Genomic DNA, 5,823 nt, shown 5'->3' on the forward strand with positions numbered 1-5,823 from the left:
ATGTGTTAAATTCATTGTTCAATGTGATGTTTATGCTAATGTATTGAGAATATTAAGCTATGAAATTTGATGTTATATGTGGCTTTAATGTTGACTTGTTAATTGCATATTTTATTATTAATCTGATTTAGGGTTCTGTATTTAGAAGAACCTTATCTTAGATAAGTTATCTACTGTCATAATAACTGGAATTTGATTCTATTATTTTGGTTGGCTCTTGCCTTCATATGTCATTCATTAACTTTTGTTTCTTTTTTCTCAAAACTGGTATTTCATTCATTTGCCTTCTTATGCTGGGCCTACAAGTTATTCAAGCACTTACACAATCCTGGTGATTATCAGACAGCTGGAGGTTACCCAAGCAGTAGTTACACTCATCAGACTAGCACATGGAATGGGAGCAATTATGCAAATTATACTAACGGAAGTTAGTGGTGCCCCTATAACAGAAAATTTGTCTATTGCTAGTACATCCACTCAACTGCCAAGCCCCCACAACTTTTGGTCCACCTTGGAGGCCAGAGTTCGGTTCATCTCAAACACCATTGTTGCAGGTTTGAGATTTTTTTGGATGCGTTGTAACACCCCAAACCCGAGATCATCACCGGATTTGAACACGTGGTGTTACCGGCTCACTTCCTTATTTCTCTCTTTGTAATATTGATTCTTTGTTCGAGCGGGCTAGCTAACTGCATCACTGTCGCCTTTAAAATCATATCTCGAGTTTCAAAACTTGGAAACCGATTAGTAAATTTTCCACAATTTAGACTCATATGTCTATCCATGGATTTATTTCTAGAATTTTGGTCAGGCCAATTGGTACAGTTTATTAGTTAAAGTCGCCCATGTTACTGGGGAATCTACACATATAAGGCACGACTTCTAATTCCTTCGGATAATTTATGGTAAATTTTCAAAGTCGAGACAGGGGACCCGAAACCGTTCTAGCCCTGTCTCACGAGAACTTTAATATCTCTCAAGATATCTGCTCATATGGTCGTTTCGTTTCGTCCATATAAAATAGATTCATCAAGGTTCAATTTCATAATTTATTCACTATTTAATTCTACTTCTACTATTTTTAGTGATTTTTCAATCTCATCTCACCGCTGCTGCCCGCAGCGATTCATCGCGATGAGACTATGCCAATTTCGTGAATCTTACCTTGGCCTTACTAATCATCCATCATACATGACACAAATTATGTCCACCTTATCAAAATTAAAATTTCTAAGACTCGTGGCTATAGGTTCTAGCATGCCACTCGACGACCACATAGGCCATTTTCACATGGCTGAAAGTTTACAACCCACAATTCAACAAAACATAATAGCCTATACATGCCAAATGTTCTCCTAGTTCAACTACGAAGACAATACCAAAAGGTTTCCAGCCGGTGTGATGACTTCAACGACGGTTCCGAGCACGCAACAATACGAGTCCAAGAGACCTAAAATGGGTGACAAGAAAACACCGAGTGAGTTTATAACTCAGTAAGTCATAAGCATTCATCAACCATCCATTAATAAAATTTTCGCAACATCAAACAATAAACAAGGCTAGGTACTTCATCCATATCGAAACTATACCATAATTCCTCGGACCTTTCGGTTCAATCTCATACCAAGTCATACATCCACATTTCATATTTTATACAATAAGATATTTGAGGCATTTTTTGTGACAGCCCAAAATTGACCCTAGTCGGAATGTGGTTTCGGTATTATTAAAACCGAGGCATAAAAATAATTTAAAATTTATTTTGATGCCTATAATATGTGTGTGCTCATGTGTGAATTTTGAATTCTTTGATTTAGTTAATTTGATTGTGAATTGAAAGAAAAGGACTCATGTGAAAGGATTTAAAATATGTAGCTAATTTCAAGAGGTTAATAAAGGAATGAAGCAAAATAAATGGAGTTGCATGTCAAATACTCCATTTATTTTGAATGAGTGGTTGACCATGTCTAGATTATGGGCAAGGGACATGTTTCCAACATGTTTAGTTAGTGCATTATGTAGAAAGAATTAAGAAATGAAAAAAATGAGCATGGATGCCCCCATGGTGCCGTAGCTAGAGAGAAAGAAAGAAAAAAAGTGGTCATTCATCCTTTCTTTGAGCAAAGACTAAGAAAGAAAAAACAAAAAATTGTTCATCTTTTCCCTCCTTCCTTTGGCGAAATTCCTAAGAGGAAGAAGAGATTTTTGCTTCATTTTCTTTGTTTAGAAGAGATCTAGAAGGAGATTTGGCTAAACTTGCATCAAGATTAAGGTATGTATGAGGTTGTGTCATGAGATTCATGCTTGTTTTGGTTGCTAACTTGATGTGCATGTTAGCCATGGTTCAAATCCTTGTTATGCCATGAAAAATGGTATTTGGCCAAGGTTGATATTGTGTTAAAGCCATTGCATGCTAAAAGTGAAGCTTGCTAATGATGCATGCAATGATGGATTGACTACTCTTGAAATTTCTTTGTAGCAATCTTGAGTAAGACATTGAGTTCTTTGTTTAACCATGACCAAAGTTCAATGGGGTATGATTGTGATGTATTCGCCATGATGCATTCATGAGCATGATTTATGCTTGTTACTTGATTGGTAAAAATTTGTGTTTTAGAGGGTTATGAACACCTTGAGATTCGGCCATGCACCTATATGTGTATATATGTTTGCACATGATATTTTGATTATGAAGAAAGTGATAAATATGTTTGTTTAAAGAAGAAATTTGTTGAAGAATGTTGTGAAATTTGCATGTACATTCGCCTAGTACATGTATAGTGTGAAAAACCTTGAAATTATTTTTGATTTTGTGTATTTATGACCATGTGTAATCGGCCACATGAGTAATTTGAGCACTTGATGTTATGTTAAAATTCTTGAGCTTAAATATATGGATGTATGTATATGTGGCCATATAATGGCGTTTTGGTTCAAAGGTTGAATGATAAATTATAATAAAGTGAGATGATATGAGATGCCGAATGTGATTTACTAGTAAACATTATTGATAGAAATATTGAATACTTCTACTTGTATTCATTAAGCTCAAGAGCAAAAGGGAGCTAAATCCGATAAAGGGAAGGAAAAAGTAGTCGAATAGCCATCGGAATCGTTCGACAACATCCGAGGTAAGTTTTCGAGTATCGAAACTTAGATTTTGATTCGATTGAATGAAGTAATAAGCAATCGAAATTCTGCCCTTGTATATGGCCATTGAGCCGAAATGATATTTTTGTTAAGTGAATTGTGCATAAAAGTTTTGTTGTGAAAATGAAAAAGATGTGTATGAATGTTCGAATGATATCGGGCTAAGCTCAAGGCAATTGTGCGAGCTATGATACGGGCTAAGCCGAAGGCAATTGTGCGAGCTATGATATCCGGCTAAGCCGAAGGCAATTGTGCGAGCTATGATACCGGGCTAAGCCCAAGGCAATTGTGCGAGTTGTGATATCCGGTTAAGTCCCGAAGGCATTTGTGCGGTTACCATAACGGGCTATGTCCCAAAGGTGTTTTGAACTAGTAGCTATATCCGGATAAACTCAAGGTATGTGATTTGAAATTTATAAGCTGCTGGAAAATTTTCAGTTATTGCATTTGTGAAATCCCCAACAAGGTATGTTTTGTGTGTGCTTTGCACACTATGAGTAAATGCGTACGAATATTCGCTCTAATGATAAATGAGCTATCGGCATTAACTAGGCCGTTATTTGTGTATGAATATAAGAGTTGGGATTGTGAAGTAAGCATGTCTTTGAGAAATTGTGCATATGAATTATTGTTTAGCTACTTGAATGCTATGCTTTGGTTGTGTGTATATTATGGCTCAAACTTACTAAGCATAAATTACTTACTCCGTTTCTTTGTTTCTCTGTTTATAGATTTTGCTCGTTAGCGATCGGATTCGGGATCATAGAAGTTGAAGTCAACCACACTATCAAAGCCCTTTTTGGTACTCCTTTAGTTGAGTTCGGATATGGCATGTATAGGACTACCCTCGGTTATTTTTAAGTACTTGTGATGTATATGTGTACGGCCATGCGAAAATGGTTCGTAATAGTGGAGTATGGAATTAGACCATTTGTGGTTTGTAATTATATATGGTTTCATGATGTGATTATGGATTGGAATGGGAGTGTTGGTCACATGATCAGCCATTGGAATGGCTAAATATGATCATATGTGGACCCATGTATGGCAAGACCATAGTTGGCCCATGGAGACTACAAATTAGGTAAAGCCTACCTTAAAAACAGATGCTGCCAGCTGCAGTGACGTGGATGGGGAAAATCACCAAAATTCGTAGGAATAGTTTTAAATAGTTAATAAATTATGTGATCGAACCTTGATGAGTCTATTTTCATATGAAAGTAACGAAACTATCATATGATCAGTATACCGAGAGATATTAAAGTTCTCGTGAGACAGGGCCAGAACAGTTTCTGGGTCCCCTGTCGCGATTTTGAAAATTCACTATAAATTATCCAGAAAGAATTAGGAGTCATGCCTTATATGTGCAGATTCCATTTTGAGTCTAGTTGCATTATAAATAAACGGCACCAGTATTAAAGCCCTTTACAGAGAGATATTCAAGTTGTAACGCGCGAAGGTCAGAGCAGTTGATCCCTGTAACATGGGTGACTTTAACTAATAAACTGTACCAATTGGCCAAACCAAAAATTCTAGAAATAAATCCATGGAAGTATATATGAGTCTAAATTCAGGGAAAATTTACGAAATCAGTTTCCGAGTTTTGAAACTCGAGATATGATTTTTAAGGCGACAGTGACGCAGTTTTCCAGCCTGTCTGGAAATGCCAAATTGGTCGGTGCTTTAAGAGGACTTGGCTCGTTAACCCCTCGCGTCCGACACCGGCGATGGTCTCGGGTTCGGGGTGTTACAATTTTACACACCAACTCATTCACACCACAATCATACAATTGCAATCATCACATAGATTTAAAGCTTACCAAGCTCAACCCCGAGCATGAACGTATTGCCTAATCGTCATGAGCTCAAGGTACTTACCCGATCCGCTGTCCGGGATTAACTCGATAATGTCGCACACTCAGTGCCAATTGTAACGCAAGAGCATATAGTGAATCCGCACACTTAGTGCTATATATTTTCAGCTCGCACACTTAGTGCTATATAATTTTCAGCTCGCACACTTAGTGCTATATGTTTTCAGTTCGCACACTTAGTGCTGTACAATTTTTAAACCCGCACACTTAGTGCCAATCTTGTCACCGTGTCCATTTATACCCGCACACTTAGTGCCGAGACCAATACCTTATGCATGTTGCTGCCTTTATACATTCAACCATGGCATCATTCCATACACATACATTTTCATTTACACATCAACTCATTTAAACACAATTGCGTATATATTATGGTCATTTACCTCAACACCAAATATATGCTTAATGACTTACCTCGGATGTTGTCGAACGTCTTCAACGGCTATTCAATTACTTTTTCTTTCCCCTTATCCAACTTCGATCCTTTAAGCTCTTGAGCTTGTTTTTGAGCTTAAGATGACCGAATGCCATATCCCCCTTCTTTAACTTTCGGCTCCTAAGGTAGAAGATGAACACCAATATTTTTTTTTCCATTTCTTTATTCTCCCTTACATCATGCACTAGGCCAACATGTCTAGGACATGTTTTCCTTGCCCATCACCTAGTCATGGCCGGCCACTCACCTTAGGAAAAGGGGTTATTTGACATGCAAGGACAACCCTTTTCCCACATGTATTAATAGGCCACCTTACATTTGCCTAGCACATTTCTAAATTTTCTCACATAAGTCCTAATCACT

At 37.4% G+C, this 5,823-nt stretch overlaps 1 long non-coding RNA gene across 1 annotated transcript; it reads left to right on the forward strand.

Moving 5' to 3' along the window:
* The first annotated feature begins 2,859 nt into the window (after positions 1–2,859).
* On the forward strand, positions 2,860–4,112 carry LOC128291887 (uncharacterized). Its single transcript, XR_008281865.1, has 2 exons — positions 2,860–3,131; positions 3,882–4,112. It is a non-coding gene; the product is annotated as an uncharacterized LOC128291887 (long non-coding RNA).
* Positions 4,113–5,823: the final 1,711 nt, after the last annotated feature.

The sequence above is a fragment of the Gossypium arboreum genome, chromosome 4 (genome assembly GCF_025698485.1).
Source record: "Gossypium arboreum isolate Shixiya-1 chromosome 4, ASM2569848v2, whole genome shotgun sequence".
NCBI lineage: Eukaryota > Viridiplantae > Streptophyta > Magnoliopsida > Malvales > Malvaceae > Gossypium > Gossypium arboreum.